General features: G+C 39.8%; 1 long non-coding RNA gene across 1 annotated transcript; it reads left to right on the forward strand.

The window, feature by feature from the left end:
• The first annotated feature begins 1,142 nt into the window (after positions 1 to 1,142).
• Positions 1,143 to 18,547, forward strand: LOC110134450 (uncharacterized). Its single transcript, XR_011484522.1, has 3 exons — positions 1,143 to 1,295; positions 10,447 to 10,540; positions 18,477 to 18,547. It is a non-coding gene; the product is annotated as an uncharacterized lncRNA (long non-coding RNA).
• The last annotated feature ends 3,186 nt before the right edge of the window (positions 18,548 to 21,733 follow it).

Genomic DNA, 21,733 nt, shown 5'->3' on the forward strand with positions numbered 1-21,733 from the left:
CTTGCCTGGAAAATCCCACAGACAGAGGAGCCTGGAGGGCTCCATTCATGGGGTTGCAAAGAGCTGGACAGGACTGAGCACACAGAAGCTCCCCAGGTCTGTAAAGGCTTAGATAAGATCTCCCAGGAAGGAAATCTAGATAAAAGTGGGCTGACTAAGCAAAGGAGACAGAAAAATGGCCACTGGAGGAGGAGGAGAAATAAGAGAAGGTGGGATCCTGATGGCCAAGTGAAGAATATTTAAAGAAAGATTGGTTAAGGGTGTCCTATGCTGCTGAGAAGCTGACTACAAAGAGAACTGGAGAACTGACCTTTGCATCATTGGCGGGAAGGAAATTGTTAATGACCTTTACAAGAGCAGCTTCAGACAACAGTGGTAGTAAGATAAGAAGGGACCAGAAGTGAGAGAATGAATTCAGCAAATAAATGTGCTGAAGACTTTTGCTACATGACAAAGCAGAAAAATAGGGCAGTGGTTCCAGAAATGGAGGAACTAGTGAGAGGTGAAGATTCTTTAGGGACTTTGTGGCTTTTTGAGATGAGAGGTAGAGAATATATTAATAATTCAGTAAACAAGAATAAATCATGACGAAGGAGACAATTTCAGTGGGGAAAATAAAAACTTGTGAAAAGGAAAAGTAAACAAGTCCCAGTTGTTGACTACAAGTTGACACTTACCAAGGGCATTTGCTCTCTGCCTCTGTGGAGACTGAATCCTGCGCTGCTGTAACTGTGGACCGTCCACACACCCTGAAGGGCATTTGCTCTCCGCCTCTGTGGACACTGAGTCCTGCGCTGCTGTAACTGTGGACCGTCCACACACCCTGAAGGGCATTTGCTCTCCGCCTCTGTGGACACTGAATCCTGCGCTGCTGTAACTGTGGACCGTCCACACACCCTGAAGGAAGTTCAGCATGGAGAATGAGGAACTTTATGCTCCACACAACTAGTGAACAGGGTTTAGACAGATATATTCAAGAACTGATTTCATGATCCCAGTCCTTGCATACCCTCATATCTTAGAAAAGCACTAATCCCTTCATGGTGACATCAGCTTCTTGTGATGAGTACAAAACCCTTTGTGAGATAAGGGTATGATTCTGTGAACTCCCCTTTTTCAAAACCACATATGGTGACCTTCCCCCACTACCTATTTGGAGCAGTTTACTGAGAGCTACCTGAGGTGATGTCTCCTGGGCTGCGGTCCTGATTTTGCCCCAAATGACAGGGAAAACGCTGACTTAAAGCTCAACATTAGAAAATTAATGTCATGGAATCTGGTCCCATCACTTCACGGTAAATAGACGGGGAAACAGTGGAAAAAATGATAGACTTTATTTCTTTGCGCTCCAAAATCACTGCAGTTGGGTGACTGCAGCCATGAAATTAAAACACACTTTCTCCTTGAAAGAAAAGCTATGATGAACTTCAATTAAGTTCGGGTAAGTCATTCATTCCTGTCTGATTCTTTGCAGTCCCGTGGACTGCAGCACGCCAGGCTCCCCTGTCCATCACCAACTCCTGGAGCTTGCTCAAACTCATGTCCATGGAGTTGGTGATGCCGCTCAACCATCTCATCCTCTGTCATCCCCTTCTCCTTCCACCTTCAATCTTTCCCAGCATCAGGGTCTTTTCTTAGCATCAGGTGGCCAAATATTGGAGCTTCAGCTTTAGCATCAGTGCTTACAATGAATATTCAGTACTGATTTCCTTTAGGATTGAGTGGTTTGATCTCTTTGCAGTCCAAGTGACTCTCAAGAGTCTTCTCCAACACCACAGTTCAAAAGCATCAATTCTTTTGCACTCAGCTTCCTTTGCAGTTCAACTCTCACATCCATACAAGACTACTGGAAAAACCATAACTTTGACAAGATGGACATTTGTCAGCAAAGTAATGTCTCTGCTTTTTAATATGCTGTCTAGGTTGGTTGTAGCTTTTCTTCCAAGGAGCAAGTGTCTTTTAATTTCATGATTGCAGACAACGTCTGCAGTGATTTTGAAGCCAAAGAAAATAAATTCTGTCCATTGTTTCCCCATCTATTTGCCATGAAGTGATGGGACTGGATGTCATGATCTTAGTTTGTTGAATACTGAATTTTACTTTTTTACTCTCTTCTTTCACTTTCATCAAGAGGCTCTTCAGTTTCTTCACTTTCTGCCATAAGAGTGGTATTATCTACGTATCTTAGGTTATTGATATTTCTCCCAGCAATCTTGATTCCAGCTTGTGCTTCATCCAGCCCAGCATTTTGCATAATGTACTCTGCATACAAGTTAAATAAGTAGGATGACAACATACAGCCTTGATGTTCTTCTTCCATGATTTGGAACCAGTCTGTTGTTCCATGTCCAGTTCTACCTGCTGCTTCCTGACCTGCATACAGATTTCTCAGGAGGCAGGTCAGGTGGTCTGGTATTCCCATCTCTCGAAGAATTTGTCACAGTTTGTTGTGGTCCACTCAGTCAAAAGCTTTGGTGTAGTCAATAAAGCAGAAATAGATGTTTTTTTGGAACTCTCTCGCTTTTTCAATGATCCAGTGGATGTTGGCAATTTGATCTCTGGTTCCTCTGCCTTTTCTAAACCTAGCTTGAACATCTGGAAGTACACAGTTCAAGTACTGCTGCAGCTGTGCTTGGAGAATTTTGAGCATCCCTTTGCTAGTGTGTGAGATGAGTGCAACTGTGTGGTACTTTGAACATTCTTTGGTATTTCCTTTCTTTGGAATTGGAATGAAAACTGACCTTTTCCAGTCCTGTGGCCACTGCTGAGTTTTCCAAATTTGCTGGCATATTGACTGTAGCACTTTCACATCATCATCTTTTAAGATTTGAAATACCTCACCTGGAATTCCATCGCCTCCATTAGCTTTGTTCGTAGTGATGCTTCCTAAAGCCCACTTGACTTCACATTCCAGGATGTCTAGCTCTAGGTAAGTGATTACACCATCGTGGTTATCTGGGTCATGAAGATTTTTTTTTTTATAATTATTCTGTGTATTCTTGCCACCTTTTCTTAATATCTTCTACTTCTGCTAGGTCCATACCATTTCTGTCCTTTATTGTACCCATCTTTGCATCCTTGGTATCTCTAGTTTTCTTGAAGAGATCTCTAGTCTTTCCATTTCTATTGTTTTCTGCTATATCTTTGCACTGACCACTGAGGAAGGCTTTCTTATCTCTCCTTGCTATTCTTTAGTGCTCTGCATTCAGATGGGTATATCTTGCCTTTTGTCTTCTGACTTTATCTTCTCTTCTTTTCTCAACTGTTTGGAAGGTTTCTTCAGACAATCATTTTGCCTTTTTGAATTTTCTTTGGGATAATCTTGATCACTGCCTCCTGTACAATGTCATGAACCTCCATCCATAGTTCTTCAGGCACTAACAGATATCATCCCTTGAGTCTGTTTATCATTTCTATTGTATAACCATAAGGGATTTGATTTAGGTCATACCTGAATGGTCTAGTGATTTTCCCTACTTTCTTCAGTTTAAGCCCAAACTTCCAATAAGGAGTTTATGATCTGAGCCACAGTCAGCTCCCAGTCTTGTTTTTTGCTGGCTGTATAGATCTTCTCCATCTTTGGTTGCAAAGAGTATAATCAATCTGATTTCAGTATTGACTATCTTGTGATGTCCATGTGTAGAATCATCTCTTTTGTTGTTTGAAGAGGGTGTTTGCTATGAAGACTTCATTCTCTTGGCAAAGTCTAGACAGCATATTAAAAAGCAGAGACATTGCTTTGGCTAAAAAGTCTATAAAGTCAAAGATATGACTTTTCCAGTAGTCATGAAAGGATGTGAGAGTTGGACCATAAAGAAGGCTGAGCACAGAAGAATTGATGCTTTTGAACTCTGGTTTTGGAGAAGATTCTTGAGAGTCCCTTGGGCTGCAAGATCAAACCAGTCAATTGTAAAGGAAGTCAATCCTAAATATTCATTGGAAGGACTGAGGCTGAAGCTGAGGCTCCAATACTTTGGTCACCTGATGTGAAGAGCTGACTCATTAGAAAAGACCTTGAAGCTGGGAAAGATTGATGGCAAGAGGAGAAGGGGATGACAGAGGATGAGATGGTTGGATGGCATCACTGATTCAGTGGACATGAGTTTGAGCAAGCTCTGGGAGATGGTGAAGGACAGGGGAGCCTGATGTGCTGCAGTCAATGGGGTCACAAAGAGTCGGACGTGACTGAGCTATTGAACTACAACACAGCTCTCACATGGCGCATCTCTTTTAGTTGACGCTGTGTACAAGCCATAGGCCTGATCTCTGATAGGATCAGGGTTGGCTCAGGCCCAGATGAAAATGTGGATAACTTTATTTGAATTGAGTCTTACTCCCATGCCTACATATGCGTAGGTACCATATTCTGTCATTTTCCTCTCATTGTCTAGGTATAAGTAGAACCTCTTTAATTTTGTCTCTTTCTGTCCACAAAATTCACAAGATAGAGATAGAATTAGAAACTGTCCTATAACTAAGAATTAGTACTTAGAAACCCTTGGCCTTACATTGCTCTAAAAAAGAGTTATTTTTCTGTACCAAATGTACTTTATTCTATCTTGGTAAGCTTCTTGTTTGGCTTTTGCACTCATTAAAAAAATAATAATAATGATGGAAGTTTGTCAATCCTGCCCCCCATTTGGGGTCTGTCTATCAAAGGTCTGATGAGAATCACCATGAAATGACTGTCTGGAAATAAATGAGGAGTTCTACAATCCCCTGAGTAAAGAAAGGAATAAGGAGAGAAGCATAAGAAACCAGTTTTTATAAGTCTCTTCCCTTGAAACCCAGGTCTCGAGAAGTTAACTTGGTTAATAACTGAGTATATTTTTCTGCAAAGAACTCATGCCATAAAGGAAAGGCCAGTGTCTATATACTAGTTCCACTCCTACAGCCTATATATAAAGGACTTAACTTCTATAAGCACCCATCACTCTATGCGGAAAAGATTACTAACCAGCATCCATCAGGAGACTGTGATAGGTTGAAATTGTCCAGATGTCTGGGTTCATAGCAAGTGCTCAATTAAGGTTTCTTTCTTTTGAACTTTTCTTTTGATTTGTAAGTTAATTAAATGTATTGACCCATCACTAAATGGGAAAATAAACTGCACCCCAGCAGGCGCTCATTAAATTTCAGGCAGTGTGTGCAATACAAAAATTACAAAATTGTCCCTGGTCTCCATGGCATATATATATACTGTTGCCATGTAAATTAAATCCTATATATAGTTAACCTTTGAACAACACAGGTTTGAACTACACAAGTCCATTAATACACATATTTTTTTCAATACATACTGTATTACAGTACTTCAATATCATCAGTTGATTGAATCCATGGAGATGGATTGACAGATACAGAACCATGGATTTGGATCTAGAGGGCTGATCCAAAGTTATTCGCCAATTTTTGACTGTGCTTCAGGTTGTTGGCATCCTTACCCCCTTCATTGTTTAAGGATCGACTGCACATACACACTGAAGTGCTAGTGCAGCTAGTGTCATCACCAGTAACATTTACCTGGATGGCAGATGGTTGAGAGGTAAACTAAACACTAAAATATAAGCTTCATGAAGGCAAGGGCTCTTTTTTGTCTTCTTTGCTGCTATTAAAACATTAAAACTGTCCTTAGCATAGAGAAGTTACTTGATACATATTTTTGAATTAATTACTGATTAGACATAAGAATGTGTTTTGCAGGCTTGGGTAAAGAACAAACAAAAGTCTGAATGAAAGGTCATTAAATGATGAAAAGGCAAAAGTGGCCATATCACAGTTTGGCCTGAGTGATCTCAGTTAACCATATAAAAGATGAGGGCTGAAGAATTTATGTTTTCAAACTGTGGTGTTGGAGAAGACTCTTAGAGTCCCTTGGGTTGCAAGGAAATCAAACCAGTTAATCCTAATGGAAGTAAATCCTAAATATTCATTGGAAGGACTGATGCTAAAGCTGAAACTCCAATATTTTGGCCACCTAATGGGAAGAACTGACTCATTGGAAAAGACCCTGATGCTAGGAAAGATTGAAGATGGGGAGAAGGGAACGATAGAGGATGAGATAGTTGGATGGCATCACCGACTCGATGGACAGGAATTTGAGCAAGCTCCAGGAGTTGGTGATGGACAGGGAAGGCTGGAGTGCTGCAGTCCATGGGGTGGCAAAGAGTCAGACAAAACTAAGCAACAGAACTGAATTGAGAAAAGTGAACACAGGGAAAAATAAGTTTTAGAGGATGAAACTGATAATTGAGCTGTGTGATCCTGGAGTTTAAGTCCATACAAATGCATTTAAGTGTGATCAGGTCTTCCCTCCTTTTGTCTCTGTGTCCAGAATAATAGAGTTGGCCTGGAAGGAAGGTAAATTATGATTGTTTAACTCTCTTCTCACTTTATATCCTGGCGGTGGCTCAGTTGATAAGAACCCACCTGCAAGACAGGAGACCTGAGTTTGGACCATGAGTTGGGAAGATTCCCTGGAGAAGGGAATGGCTACCCACTACAGTATTCTTGCCTGGAGAATTCCATGAGCACAGGAGCCTGGCGGGCCACACAGTCCATGGGGTCGCAAAGAGTTGTACACAACTGAGAGACTAACATTTTCACTTTCAGCAACCTAGGAGAAAAACAAGAGACCTCCCCCCCTCAACCCCAGGAGAGATATAATTGCAGAATAGACCACTTACTTTCAACAAGTGTTACTGCTGTTTGTTCAGTATGTAAGTGGTGTCCAATTCTTTGCAGCCCCATAAACTATAACATGCCAGGCTTTCCTGTCCTTCGCTGTCTCTTGCAGTTTGCTTAAACTCAAGTCCAGTGAGTCAGTGATGCCATCCAATCATCTCATTTTCTTCTCCTGCCCTCAATCTTTCCCAGCATCAAGGTCTTTCCCAATGAATCAGTTCTTCACATCAGGTTGCCAAAGTATTAGACCTTCAGCATCAGTCCTTCCATTGAATATTTAAGGTTGATTTCCTTTAGGATTGACTGGTTTGACCTCCTTGCAGTCTAAGGGACTCTCAAGAGTCTTCTCCAGTGCCACAATTCTAAAGCATCAGTTTTTTGGCATGGTTAGTTGGTTGCACAGATTTAACTCAAAACCTTGGGAATTTTCGCTGCACATATTCACTGTGTTATACATTGTGATAAAGCAATGGACAAAACAGAGTCCTGCCCTCTGGAAGCACATAAGCCAGAATGAAGGAAAGGTGGATTAGGAAGGAGTTCCTGGAAAAGGTGGCATCTCAGCTGAAACCTATGAAAAGATTAGGATGCTATCCAAGTTAAGGGTGAGGGAGTGAGTCACGCAGAGCAAGCCTAGCACCGAGGTTCCAAGATGAGAGTCTCTTAGCACATGCCCTCAAGATGTTCAGAATCTGAATTAAGAGTCAGGAAGTCCAGCTACGAAGCCCAGCTCTGAGCAAGATACTAAGTCACTTCACTCATTCCTTTATTCATTTATATACTCTCTCCAAGATTGAAATACAGGTGAACAACCTTAATTTTTGGATGTCCCTGATGTATTAAAGATGAGACAAATTCTCAAAAATATTTCCATTTAATACTGACCCATCTTACAAAAGAAAACACTGCTGTAATAATTACCTTAAGATTGAGTTTATAAAAATAATCCATTAGGAATAGACAGAAAATGGAACATAACTTTAAATTTCTATGGGAAATTTATTGCCCCCAATTCTGTAAGTTTTTATGCTACTCCATGTGCAATTTCACTTGGAGACACTAATAAAGATCTAAATTTGAAGATCTTGGTTATTTTAAGACTCAGGCCTAAAGTCATAATTATAATATTCCATTTACTTACTAATTTAATTAATATTAATGGAGGGCCAGGAACATTTGGAGGTTGATCACAGAGGCACTGTTGACCAAACGAGTGTTTTTTGTAGTTCTCAGAGACGCTTGGGGAAGACAAATGTTAAAAAAATATTTTAAAAATATATTATACCATATTGAGTTAACCGTTTTGAAAGAAAGGCAAGCTCTCTCTAGGTCTCATTCTACATTTATAAAAAGGGGATGAAAAAGGTCTTTTTGACCTTGACATTGAAAGTCCTACCAGCCAATCAGTCTGTGGAGAAGTACTTGCTCAGAACAAGTTAAATGAAACACATAGGTAACGATCATCAGTGAAAGTGAAGTCATTCAATCATGTCCGACTCTTTGGGATCCCATGGACTGTAGCCTACCAGGCTCCTCCATCCACGGAATTTTCCAAGCAAGAGTACTTGAGTGTTGCCATTTCCTTCTCCGAGGGATCGTCCTAATTGCAGGCAGACACTTTACCATCTAAGCCACCAGGGAAAAGAGTCAGCTAGATTCCTCAGGAAACGCACAAGGATGCTAGAAGAATCCATCAAGTCCTAGGACTCTGAAATCAGAGTTGGAAAATATTGTTGTTTCTCAGTCACTAAGTCATGCCCAACTCTTTGCGACCCCATGGATTGCAGCACACCAGGCTCCCCTGTCCTTCATTATCTCCTGGAGTTTGCTCAAACTCATGTTCATTGAGTTGGTGATGCCATCCAACCATTATATCCTCTGTTGCCCCCTTTTCCTCCTACCCTCAATCTTTCTCTGCATCAGAGTCTTTTCCAACGAATCATCTCAGATTAGAGAAATAGAAGAAAAATGATAGAAACTTCCTCAATGGGCATCACTTCTATAAAAATTTAAAAGCCAGAATTACATTGAGGTGCACACTCTTGCATCCCAGATCCTCAAAGATGAGAAAACTATAGCTCCAAAATGGTTAACTGACCTATCTAGTGGGATGAGTGAGCCAGTTGTGCTGGAATTTTAGGAATGGCATTTTGTAAAGTCCAACAGACTCACTGACTTTCTTGAAATACAGGTTAGCTGAGTCAGAAGGGTCATTTCTCCAGACTGAGCAATGCCATATCATGCTTAAATGTTTCTCATCCAAGAAGATGAACAGAAACAAGAGCAGACTCAGTCTTGACCTTTACAAGTCATGAATTTGACTCCTAGAGAGATGGATGGATTTGCTCCATGAATAATGTCAGCAGTAAATAAAAACTGGGAAGGGGGTTGCACTCAAGGAGAAGGTTTGAAGAGGAAGACACTTGTTTCCTAGAACAGATGACAAAGTTTATGACCTCAGAGATGGCAAACCCCCATGGCATGGGTCTCTCCTACTGAGCAGAGTTTGTACAAAATGCACTCCTGCCTGGGGAGGGTCAGGGAATCCTGGGTTTCTTTCCCTCCCTGATCTCTCTGAACCAGATTCTAGCTTTTCAGTTTCTCAGAGCTGCATCCCTGGGGGAATTTGAGAAGCCCAACGAATGTGAGGCAACTCTCCACCTAAGTTTTCCTGACATTGAAGCAAAGGACAACCATTTACACTTTTCAGAAAATAAAGATTACTTGATGGTAGTCAAAAAACTATATGCGAGACAGCAAAAGAGACACAGAGGTAAAGAACAGACTTTTGGACTTGGTGGGAGAAGGCGAAGGTGGGGTGATTTGAGAGAATAGCATTGAAACATGTATATTATAATGTGTGAAACAGATTCACCAGTCCAGGTTCGATGCATGAGACAGGGCACACAGGGCTGGTGCACTGGGATGACCCTGAAGAATAGGATGGGGAGGGAGGTGGGAAGGGTTTCAGGAAGGGGCACACGTGTACACCCATGGCTGATTCATGTGAATATATGGCAAAAACCACCATAATATTGTAAAGCAATTAGCCTCCAATTAAAACAAATTAATTAAATATAAAAACTATATATGTGGCATATCCTTAGTAAAGACATCATGCTGAATCTTGTTCATTATGATTCTAAGAATATGTTAATTTCTTCCAGTAAGTTTCACTTTTGTCTTCATGCTTTCCAAACAACACTGGTTAGATATTCATCCAAACACATTTTGACTATATGCCATCTATTTCTTGTGTCTTCTATTTACACTACCCAAGTTTACAGCAAAAAATTTAGATAAATTCTCTACTAGAAATTTTGCAAGTTTTTCTTTTTTCTAAGAAAAAAAATAAAAAGATCCTACCATTATAATTTTCTACAACTCATGGGTTATGATCAGTTGCTTGCCCTGGACTCTATCTCTGCTTGTTTGTTTGTTTGTTTTTGAATAAACATGTGTGTGTGCTCAAGTGCTCAGTTGTGTCTGACTTTCTGTGAATCTGTGGACAATAGCCCATCGGCCTCCTCTGTCCATGGGATTTTACAGCCGAGAATACTGGAGTGGGTTGTTGTTCCCCCTCCAGGGGGTCTTCCTGACCCAGGGCTCAAATCCAAGTCTCTGTGTCTTGTGTTGCAGGCAGATTCTTCACCACTAGTGCCACCTGGGAAGCTACACTTACTAAAATGTGAAACTTTTATTGGCAATTTAAAGTTTCTAAGTTGCATTCTGATCCTTTATTTCGCCTCATTCTCTCAACAGTTTTAGAATCAACACACAGAAAATGGTACACAGCTTCCTTAGGAGGCAACGGAGACCCAGAATTTCTAAATGACCTAAGAAATTGATGCCTATGGTAAGTCGCTTCAGTCATGTCCACCTCTTTGTGATCCTATGGGCTATAGCTTGCCAGGCTTTCCTGTCCACTGGAGAATCCAGGCAGGAGTACTGGAATGGGTTGCTATTTCCTTCTCCAGGGGATCTTCCTGACCCAGGGATGGAACCTGCATCCCATGCCTCCTGCACTGGCAGGTGAGCTCTTTACCACTACTGCAAATTTCTCAATTATTTACTCAAGGCCACGTGTCTCAGCGCAAAGACACGCAGACTGTCACACAGGACTTTGGACAGTGAACCCATGCTCTACAATACACTTCAGATTATTTGGAATAAAGGACTAAATCAGCAAATAAGTAAATTAGTAAATAAAAATAACTTCAAGAACTACTATTTAGATAATCTTTTTAAAAACAAAAAATAACTACACATCTCATTTCAACTTGAAAATATTCAAATGAACTGAAATTGAAAAGGATAGAATACAATTTCCAAAGTTAGTGTGAACTGAACATTTAATGATGTAATTAATATTATTTGTGCCTTTCTCCCCATTCAAGTCATGAGTGTCTGACATAAAAGATGGTTCTAGTAATGCGTGTAGCTCTGCCCCACTACATAGAATAAATTAGAGGATTATTTAGAATGAGGAAATACCTTAGTGTTTTGAGGCTATATTTGTTATTGTTCAGTCACTCAGTCCTGTTCAACTCTTTGTGATTCCATGGACTGCAATATGCCCGGCTTCCCTGTCCTTCACTTTGGAGTGTTATTTGCTCAGTCGTGTCTGACTCTTTGCGAACCATGGACCACAGCCTGCCAGGTTCCTCTGTCCATGGGATTCCCCAGGCAAGAATACTGGAGTGGGTGGTCATTCCCTTCTCCAGAGGATCTTCCCAACCTAGGAATCGAACCCAAGTCTCTTGCATTGCAGGCAGATTCTTTACCATCTAAGCTACAGGGAAGCTGTCCTTCACTCTCTCCTATTATTTGTTCAAACTCATGTCCATTGAGTCAATGATGCCATCCAACCATCTCCTCCTCTGTCACCCATTTCTGTGCCTGCTCTCTATCTTTCCCAGCATCAGGGTCTTTTTCAGTGAGTTCGCTCTTTACATCAGGTGGCCAAAGTATTGGAGCTTTAGCTTCAGCATCAGTCCTTCCAATGAATCTTCAGGACTGATTTCCTCTAGGATTAAGTGTTTTGATCTCCTTGCTGTCCAAGGGACTCTCAAGAGTCTTCTCCAGCACCACAATTTGAAAACATCAATTCATCAGCCCTCAGACTTCTTTATGGATTAACTCTCACATCCACACATGACTACTAGAGAAATTTTAGTTTTGACTAAATGGACCTCTGCCAGCAAAGAGCTGTCTCTGCCTTGTAATACACTCTCTAGATTTGTCATAACTTTTCTTCCAAGGAACACACATCTTTTAATTTCATGGCTGCAGTCACCTTCCACAGTGATTCTGGAGCCCAAAAAAGTAAAGGCTGTCACTGTTCCCATTGTTTCCCCATCTGTTTGCCATGACATGATGGGACCAGATGCCATAATCTTTGTTGTTTGAACACTGAGTTTTCAACTAGCTTTTTCACTTTCTTCATTAAGAGGATCTTCAGTTTCTCTTTGCTTTCTGCCATTAGGGTGGTATTATCTGCAAATCTGAGGTTATTGATATTTCTCCCTGCAATTTTGATTCCAGCTTGAGCTTCATCCAGCCCGGCATTACCTGTGATATACTCTGCATACAAGTTAAATATACAGGGTGACAATAGACAGCCTTGACATACTCCTTTGCCAATTTTGAAGCAGTTTATTGTTCCCTGTCTGGTTCTAACTGTTGCTTCTTGACCTGCATACAGGTTTCTCAGGAGGCAGGTAAGGTGATCTGGTATTCCCATCTCTTCAAGAATTTTCCACATTTTGTTGTGATCCACACTGTCAAAAAATCTGCTTGCAATGCAAGAGGCCCTGGTTCAATTCCTGGGTTGGGAAGATCAACTGGAAAAAAGATAGGCTACCCACTCCAGTATTCTTGGGCTTCCCTTGTAGCTCAGCTGGTAAAGAATCTGCCTGCAATGTCGGAGACCTGGGTTCGATCCCTAGGTTGGGAAGATCCCCTGGAGAAGGGAAAGGCTACCCACTCTAGTTTTCTGGCCTGGAGAATTCCATGGACTCTATAGTCCATGGGGACAGAAAAAGTCAGACACAACTGAGCGACTTTCACTTTCACTTTTCACTTAGTCAATGAAGCAAGCATAGATGTTTTTCTGGAACTCTCTTGCTTTTTCTATGATCCAACAGATGTTGGCAATTTGATCTCTGGTTCCTCTACCTTTTCCAAATCTAGTTTATACATCTGGAAGTTCTTAGTTCACCTACTGGTGAAGCCTAGCTTTCGGGATGTTGAGCATTACCTTGCTAGCATATGAAAAGAGCACAGCTGTGTGGTGTTCAAACACTCTTTAACATTGTTCTTTTTTGAGGTTAGGAGCTAAAGAGTGGCTAATATCTAGGAAAATGTGCCATGAATTCTTATAGAACTGATTCTGACACCATGTCAGAAAAAAACAGACACATGGAGTTCAGAAAAATCTGAAGTTAAATCCCAACTAAGTGAATTGTTAAATGTCTGTATAAGTTTAATATCAGTTAGTGCCAACCTCACTACCTTCATTTTTCAAATGAAGAAAATAAAACCTCCACTGTGAAAATAAGGAGTAGAGATAATATATATGATGTATCTAGAGAACTGACAGGCATTTATGCATTCTGTCTTTAGAATGAAGTCTCAGGTTTAACCCTATTGCCAAAGTCCTTTCCAGAATGGAAATTCACTGAATTCTGATTCATTCTGTAAAACGATTGACCTGATTTCTTTCTCAACCAATATTATGAGATCTTAGACAAGTCATCAGGCTCTTCTGGGCCTCAGGTTCCCTTGCTTTATAAGAAGAAAAAAAATGGAAAAGAGGGATTGTATGATTTCCTCCACCTTTTTTACCTCCCAACACTCATTATTGTATAATTTCAGTACATATCTCTATTTTTGCATGTGAAGTTTGCTGGGTGGAGAAAGCTCTTCCAGTTATACTGTGCTGTGTGGATGTCCAGATTTCATTTCATGTCATCGCATGTTATTTCTGACTGTTAAGATGTTCTCTGGAAATTGAGAGAAAAGGTGTTGATAGATATCTTGGATAATATACCAAAATGTTAAGAAAATAGGTGAAGATAGAATCAGGAGACAGTAACAAACATGAGGAAAATATAATACTTTAACTAAAACTAAATATGGGAAAGGGATGAGGAAATCTGAGTAAATACTTTGAAAGGCATTAACTAAGAGAATAAGTAAATGAAAGTTGAGATTAAAAATGATAGGGAAACCAACAAATAATCCAACTTGCCCAGCAGGAAGTGGACTTTTTTGTTTTTTTTTCCAGGGTTGCGGCTGCTGCTGCTGCTAAGTCACTTCAGTTGTGTCCGCCTCTGTGCAACCCCATAGACGGCAACCCATTAGGCTCCCCTGTCCATGGGATTCTCCAGGCAAGAACACTGGAATGGATTGCCATTTCCTTCTCCAGTGCATGAAAGTGAAAACTGAAAGTGAAGTCGCTAGTTGTGTCTGACTCGGGGTTACTTCCCCACAATTCCAGGCTGCCCTGATAGGTCAACTGGTAAAGAATCACCTGCAATGCAAGAGACCCCGATTCAATTCCTGAGTCAGGAAGATCCACTGGAGAAGGCATAGGCTACCTACTCCAGTATTCTTGGGCTTCACTTGTGACTCAGTTTGTAAAGAATCTGCCTGCAATGTGGGAGACCTGGGTTTGATCCTTGGGTTGGGAAAATCCCCTGGAGAAGGGAAAGGCTACCCATTTCCAGTATTCTGGCCTGGAGAATTCCATGGACTGTATAGTCCATGGGGTCACAAAGAGTTGGACATGACTGAGCAAATTTCACTTTCACTGTGCCCACAATTATCTGTGTATAATTCCACAATCTTCTGTGGAATCTTCTTAGCGAAGACTTTATGATGTAAAAAAAATGAGGGTCATGCAGCTGAAAAATATACAGGGAATTCTAATTCTGCTCCTCCCAATTTTGAGTCATCAAATGAAATTTTTCATTGAGTATCCACTTCATGTGGTGTATACTATTTGATAGCAACTTCTGGGGGATATTCCCTATGGTGGCCGACTCAAGTTTCTAATATTTACATGCACCCAAAGTGCAATGCCTCTGCAGAAATTATTCAAGGATAGCTTTAGGTTACAGACAAGTTTGGGGTAGAAGAACTTGGGTGTATATTTGCTTCATACAGTGGTTCAGAGGCCCGAGAGGATAGCGCTTCTGACAACTCCAGCAAGAAGCTTACCTGAATTGAAAAGAAAAACGAAGGGACACAGATGTAGACCAGGCATGGATGCATAACACAGGGCTTCCTCTATGATTCATTAGAGTCTGTATTATGGCTACACCTAAATGCAAGGAAGGTGGAATCATTTGCCTAGCTCTGCCAGCAGGAAGATGAAGCTAATGACTGCGGTCGGCTAATAGACCATGCCAGAGGGCAGAAAGAGATCTAAAGGTCAGAATGGTTGCTGACCCAGGCATGTGAAATTTATTTTATTCATGGCTAAGTGTCTCCCACCCAACCCAAGAGACTTTTAGCAAAGGTCTGAGAACATGAAGTGGGGGATAATTCATTTGCAGCTAAGTATAATCAAGGAAGGGCTTCCCTGGTAGGTCAGACATTAAAGAATCTGCCTCAATGCAAGAGACCTGGGTTCAGTCCCTGGGTTGGGAAGATCCCCTGGAGGAGGGCATGGCAATCCACTCCAGTATTCTTGCCTGGAGAATCCTCACGGACTGTAGCCTGCTGGGCTCCTCTGTCCATGGGGTCACAAAGAGTTGGACCTGACTGAGCCGCTACACACACTCATACACACATAATCGAGGAAATGCTTTACAGAATATATTAGTTGAGTTCTGTCACTCAGTCATGTCTGACTCTTTGTGACCCCATGAACTACAGCACACCAGGCCTACCTGTCCATCATCAACTCCCGGAGCCCACCCAAACTCATGTCCATTGAGTTGGTGATGCCATCCAACCATCTCATCCTCTGTCGTCCCCTTCTCCTCCTGCCCTCAATCTTTCCCAGCATCAGGGTCTTTTCAAATGAGTCAGTTCTTAGCATCAGGTGGCCAAAGTATTGGAGTTTCAGCTTCAACATTAGTCCTTCCAATGAACACCCAGGACTGATCTCCTTTAGGATGGACTGGTTGGATCTCCTTGCAGTCCAAAGGACTCTCAACAGTCTTTTCCAACACCACAGTTCAAAAGCATCAATTCTTCGGCACTCAGCTTTCTTTATAGTACAATTCTTACATCCACACACAACTACTGGAAAAACCATAGCCTTGACTAGATGGACCTTTGTTGGCAAAGTAATGTCTCTGCTTTTTAGTAAGTTGTCTAGGTTGATCATAACTTTCCTTCCACCGAGTGTCTTTTAATTTCACGGCTGCAATCACCACCTGCAGTGATTTTGGAGCCCCTAAAAATAAAGTCAGCCACTATTTCCACTGTTTCCCCCTCTATTTGCCATGGCGTGATGGGACCGGAGAATATATAGAAATTAGATGTACGTGAGGGATGAGTTTGATACAGGAAATTTCACTGAACAAGCCACAGATGGTTTTAGTAAAACAGTTAAAATGAGTGTAGCATCTTTCCTTTCCCACTAAAAGCAGACTCCTCCATTAGGATACGAAGAAAGCCATAGGTAAAAAATAAATGATGCATCCATCAGAGAGGTTTTCCTTGTTCATCTGTTTTGAGTCACATCCCTGTCACTCTCTCTGTCATGGTCCTTGGTACATAGTCACCAGATTGCTCATTTGTTTTTCCCTCCATAATTACCATGGAGCAGGGAGTTTTTTCTGTCCTATTTACTGCTTCGACTCTAACATCTAAAACAGTGCACAGCAAAGCATTTAATGAATATTTGTTGAATGCACTGGACAGACCGAAAGTCCAGTTGATTGATGGAGCAAATGAGACCATTCTATGGGGAGCTGAATGGCAAAGATGAGTAGAAAGTCAAAGCTGGGCCAGACTTTATGAACAACTGAGTCTAGCCTCTCTGTGTTGAAGAAACAGAGGCTCAGGGGAGGCAACAAATTTTTCTAAGATGTTGTAACAAATGGCAAAACATGTTTTCAAATGCAATCAAGTAACTTTCCAATATGTTATTGCCAAACTAGACTATCTTTTAGCTGTAAACAGATTTTTGGAGGTTTTTATATTTGTTAGCACTTACTGTTATTTAATATTGTCATTTCCTTTTATTGGCAGAATCCATGTGTTGTCAACTGCCATGGAGAATTATATGATCATATTTCCTTTTGCAGTGATACATGTCTATGTGGGAAACAAAGTTAAAAACTATGCAACAGAAAAATACCCTTAAAATTTAAAGATAAAATATAAAGTTATCAAATTTAACTAAACAGAGAAAAGCTTCCACTCACCCTCAGGTAGACAAATGGGGGAATAATACGAGCACAAAAAGAGAAAAGTGATGGTCCTAGATGAACTTCAATTTCCTTGTGAATCAAATTAATACAAAAGTGAGATGTCTTTTCTTAGCAAACTATACTGATCTAAAAAAAAAAAATGATGCCATCTAATATTTGCAAAGTTGAAGGAAACACGTATTTTAATAACTATGGAGATCTGCACCAAAGGTTCACATTTTTAATATTTTTCTCTTTTGACTTGATACTTTCATTTCTAGAAATTTATCTTGAGAAAATAATTCTGGCTAAATAACATTCAATCCTAAAACTGTTGACTCTGTGAGAGTGTGTGAATACTTGAATACATTTATATGTGGTAAAGCTTTAGTAGTTTTACCTATATGTACATAGCCATAATATATTTTGACAGGCCAATGAGAAAAGTACCAAAAATAATTTTCAGAAGAGTTAAAGCTCAAACAATAAAATCCATGGGAATACTTCAGTAAAAATACTACCTAGGGTTTAACCCTATTTCAGACATAAGTACATTTCAAAGTCCCTAAGGAAGGACTCAGACAGCTTCAGGCTCTGTAAGACCAGAAAATCCTTGGCCCACTGCCCTGGTGTGACTAATGACAACGCAAAGTGCTAGGGAGAAAACATGAAATCGGAGGAGGGAGTTACGCACTAAGTTCTCTGCGCTTCGGTTTCTATATCTTAGACATGAATATGGCTAGCATTTCCCACCGACACATGGCCCTAGAAACCTTTTCAAATTACACTTTATTCATGAAACACAAAAAGCATTTTATACAAAGCAAGGGAATGGCAATCCACTCCAGTATTCTTGCCTGGAGAATCCCATGGACAGAGGAGCCTGGTGGGCTGCAGTCCATGGGGTTGGTCGCAAGGGGTTGGACACAACTGAGAGACTAACACACACAACAATGTGTATTTTGGATTTAAATTGTCTTTAAGAAACAAAGAAACACATTTTCTTAGTATTAAAGTTTAATTTATAATCGATATTGAATAATATTAACAAATGTGAAGGGGAAATATAAAGTAAGGTATCAATTTAGACCAGAAACGCTTGGCTCCATTGCATATACTGTGGTTGATAACATGTCCAATATTGACGCTATGTGTTCATACACCAACACACCCCATATGACCTTTGAGATTTCTTAAGTCTGGCCAATTTTGTCAAAGACAGACTGTCATATATAGGAAGAATTACTCTTAATATAGTCAATATATTTTCTTTATTTAATTTAAAAAGCTATATTTTTGAAGAAAAAATTCACCACTGATGACTTTTTTTTCCCTCTAGGATCTTTTTTCTTAGAATTTGGGTAATCTACATCACATTTGTGTTGCCTGTCATCAAAATATCTCATTTCTTTTTTATTCCAGTATAGAAGGCGTCAGGGCCCAGAGATTGTTTGCATACACAGAAGTCATAAATGGACAACTCCACTTTCAGGTAGGAGTTGGTAGGAAGGATTTCTCTAACAAAGCATGTATCCATCAACCCTTCCAGTCATACACCCATTAAATCCATGAGAAAATAAATATGAATTGAGTCTGTACAAAGTCCAAGCCCTATCACATGCTCAGGGATACACAATATAAAAATATCCTTGTTGTTCTCATGGTGCAAACATTCTAGTGGAATAGAAAGAATTTAGTCAAACAGTTACATAATATATAGTTAACAAACTGGGATAACTGCCATGAAGGAAAAGTACAAGAATCTACAAGAAGGTGTAACCAGGAAATATGATGTCACCCAGAGAATTCAGGGAAATGTGGTTTGTTTCAGCTGAGCTAAGACGATGGGAGGAAAGACTAGCATTTCATTTCACCCTAGACTTATGGCCTCCTGCCTTACTCACACACTAGAGGAATGCTCCAACCTTACACAATTTTGCACTTATTTGTTCCCCCTCTGCCTGGAATGCCCTTACACACAAATCTGCAGTGTTAGCTAATGCTTTCATCTCCTTCAAGTCTTCAGTGTTAACTTCTCAGTTAAAATCACCACGATGTCTCCTTTAACAGGGTAATCTGTAGTGACCTCCCCAACCCTTGAAACTCTAAGACTTTTCTAATTTTTTTTAATAGGACCTTCTAGTTTATCATAATTTCACCTTTTCTCTAACTCTCTGGATTAATTTACTAGGTATAATTTCAATAGGGGAAAATATTTTCTCTGCTTATTGATGGTATCTAAGTGTTTAGAACAGTGTTTGAATATAGTTGTATATATTTAAAAGTTAGGTTAGTTGTTAATTAATTTAATTGTCAATTATTTGTCAATTGTTAATTAATTAGCAGTTAATCCATTGTTAATTTTAATGAACAGTTAATTGCTGATTAATTAATCAATTGGTTAATTAAGTAATTGTTCTGAGTTATAGTGAATATACAACACAGAAAAATGTTAGAGAGTCAGCTGTAATAGTACCCAGAAGAGAATGTCCCTGGTGGAGCAGTGAATAAGAATCTCCCTGTCAATGTAGGGGATATGGGTTCGATGGCTGGTCTGGGAGGATCGCACACATGCTACAAAGCAACTAAGTCCATTCACCGCAATTACTGAGGCTGTGCTCTAGGGCCCATGAGCAACAGCAGCAGACCTGCCTGCCTCGAGCCTGTGCTCCACAATAAGAGAATCCACAGCAGTGAGACACCCATGCACCATAACAACGAGCAGCCCCCTTGCCACAAGGGGAAGGCTGCACAAAGCAAGGATGGCCCAGCAGAGTCAGAAATGACAAATAAATAGAAATTTTAAAAAAAATATCCAGCAGAAAAGTAATAGACTTAAACGAATGTATTAACCTACTTCTCGTATGTCAAAGTTTGAAGAGTAAAATAAATCTGAAGTGAGTAGAAAAAAGGAAATGATTAAATATGAGAGGAAATAGCAAAATTGAAATTTGAGATAAACTGAAAACATCAACGAAAGCCACATTTGCTTCTTTGAAAAGATCAATAAATTCAATAAATCCATTTTTGATAAAACTAGCCACACTAATGAAGGGGGGAGGGAGAAAAAAAGAAGATATCCACAAATACCAACATCAGTAATGAAAAAATGGATCTCATTGGAGATTTCAAATATTGAAATATAATAAGATAATATTATGACCACATTTAAATCAGTAAATTCAACAACTTGGGTAAAAATAGACAAATTTCTTTAAAATTCAAAATAACTAAAATGACTACAAGAATAATTAAAAATCTAAATGCCCATATGCATGTTGAAGAAATTGCGAAGCAAAAATCCACACTCAGAGGTCTTCACTTGAGAATTCCCTTAAACATTTATAGAAGAAAAGAGTTTGTATACAAATTCTTTCAGAAAACAGAGGAGAAAAGAACACTTTTCAGTTCATTTTAAGAAGATGATCTAACTTGTTGAGTCACTATTCCAAGCCAAAGAACGCCCCCTCATTCTAAATGTCCGTATTTAAATCCTTGGAACTTGTGAATATGTTACCTTATGTTGCAAAGGGATTTGCGCATGTGATAAAATGAAGGATTTTGAGATGAAGAGAATATCCTGGATTTTATAGATGGGCCCAATATAACTGCAAGGGTATTCCTGAGGTAAAGGGGGAAGATAGGACAGAGGAAGGCTCAGAAGAGATATGACGAAGGAAGCAGAGGTTAGAATCAATCATGTGGGGCTCATGGTGAGGAATGTGAGCAGCTTTTGGAAGTTTGAAAAACCAAGGAAACAGATTCTCCCTATAGTGTCTGAAGAGAATGCAGGCCTGACAACACCTTGATTTCAGCCCAAGGAGACCCATTTTAAACTTCAGACATCCAGGACAATAAGGTAATAAAGTTATGCTTCTTTAAGACACAACATCTGTAGTAATTTGTTACAGCAACAATCTGAAGCTCATACAACTCTATCTGCAATGTGCGCACAGTCTTTGCTGAAAACTTAGTGTAGAACCCTGCGATTCTGGAACAACCTATTTCTGTTCATTACACCCCTCTCTTCTTAGAGTGTTTTCCCTTCCTTGGCCTAAAGCCTGATTGAATCAGAAGGGCAGTAAGTCAGGAAAGGTGGTCTTTTGGGAGCAGTTCCATTGCTCCTTTGCTCTGTTCCCTTGAGTCAGACATGAGAATTATCTGGATGAACATTTCTAACTTGTAAAGCAAAAGTATTGCATTGATCAATATTTTTGACAGGAGTATATGTATGACTGAGTCGCTTCCCTCTGCACTTGAAACCATCACACTGTTTATCAACTATACTCTTGTATAAAATACTAATAAAAAGTTAACTAGCAGTAATAACACTTGAGTGCATATATCCTAAAAAATATTTTGAGATGACAATACAGATGATTAATTTAAGAGTGTATGAGACATTTCATATCTATATGTACATTTTTGTTTTCCAAGTACAGCAAGCAATACTGGTTTTCTAGGTATTGTAGTATCTTAAAATTTGCTTTAAATTAAATAATCTAGATGTTTAAAAGAGAACAATTTAAACAAAATATTACATAAATATAAGTGGTACTTTGAAATGACTATAATGATAAAAGTGAGATAAGAAAAACTAGGCTACAAAATGTCTTGCCCTCTTCTCTACTTATCCAATCAGTAATCAATTTACTCATTCATTTACTTATTCATGAAAT

This window comes from Odocoileus virginianus, chromosome 29, assembly GCF_023699985.2.
Source record: "Odocoileus virginianus isolate 20LAN1187 ecotype Illinois chromosome 29, Ovbor_1.2, whole genome shotgun sequence".
NCBI lineage: Eukaryota > Metazoa > Chordata > Mammalia > Artiodactyla > Cervidae > Odocoileus > Odocoileus virginianus.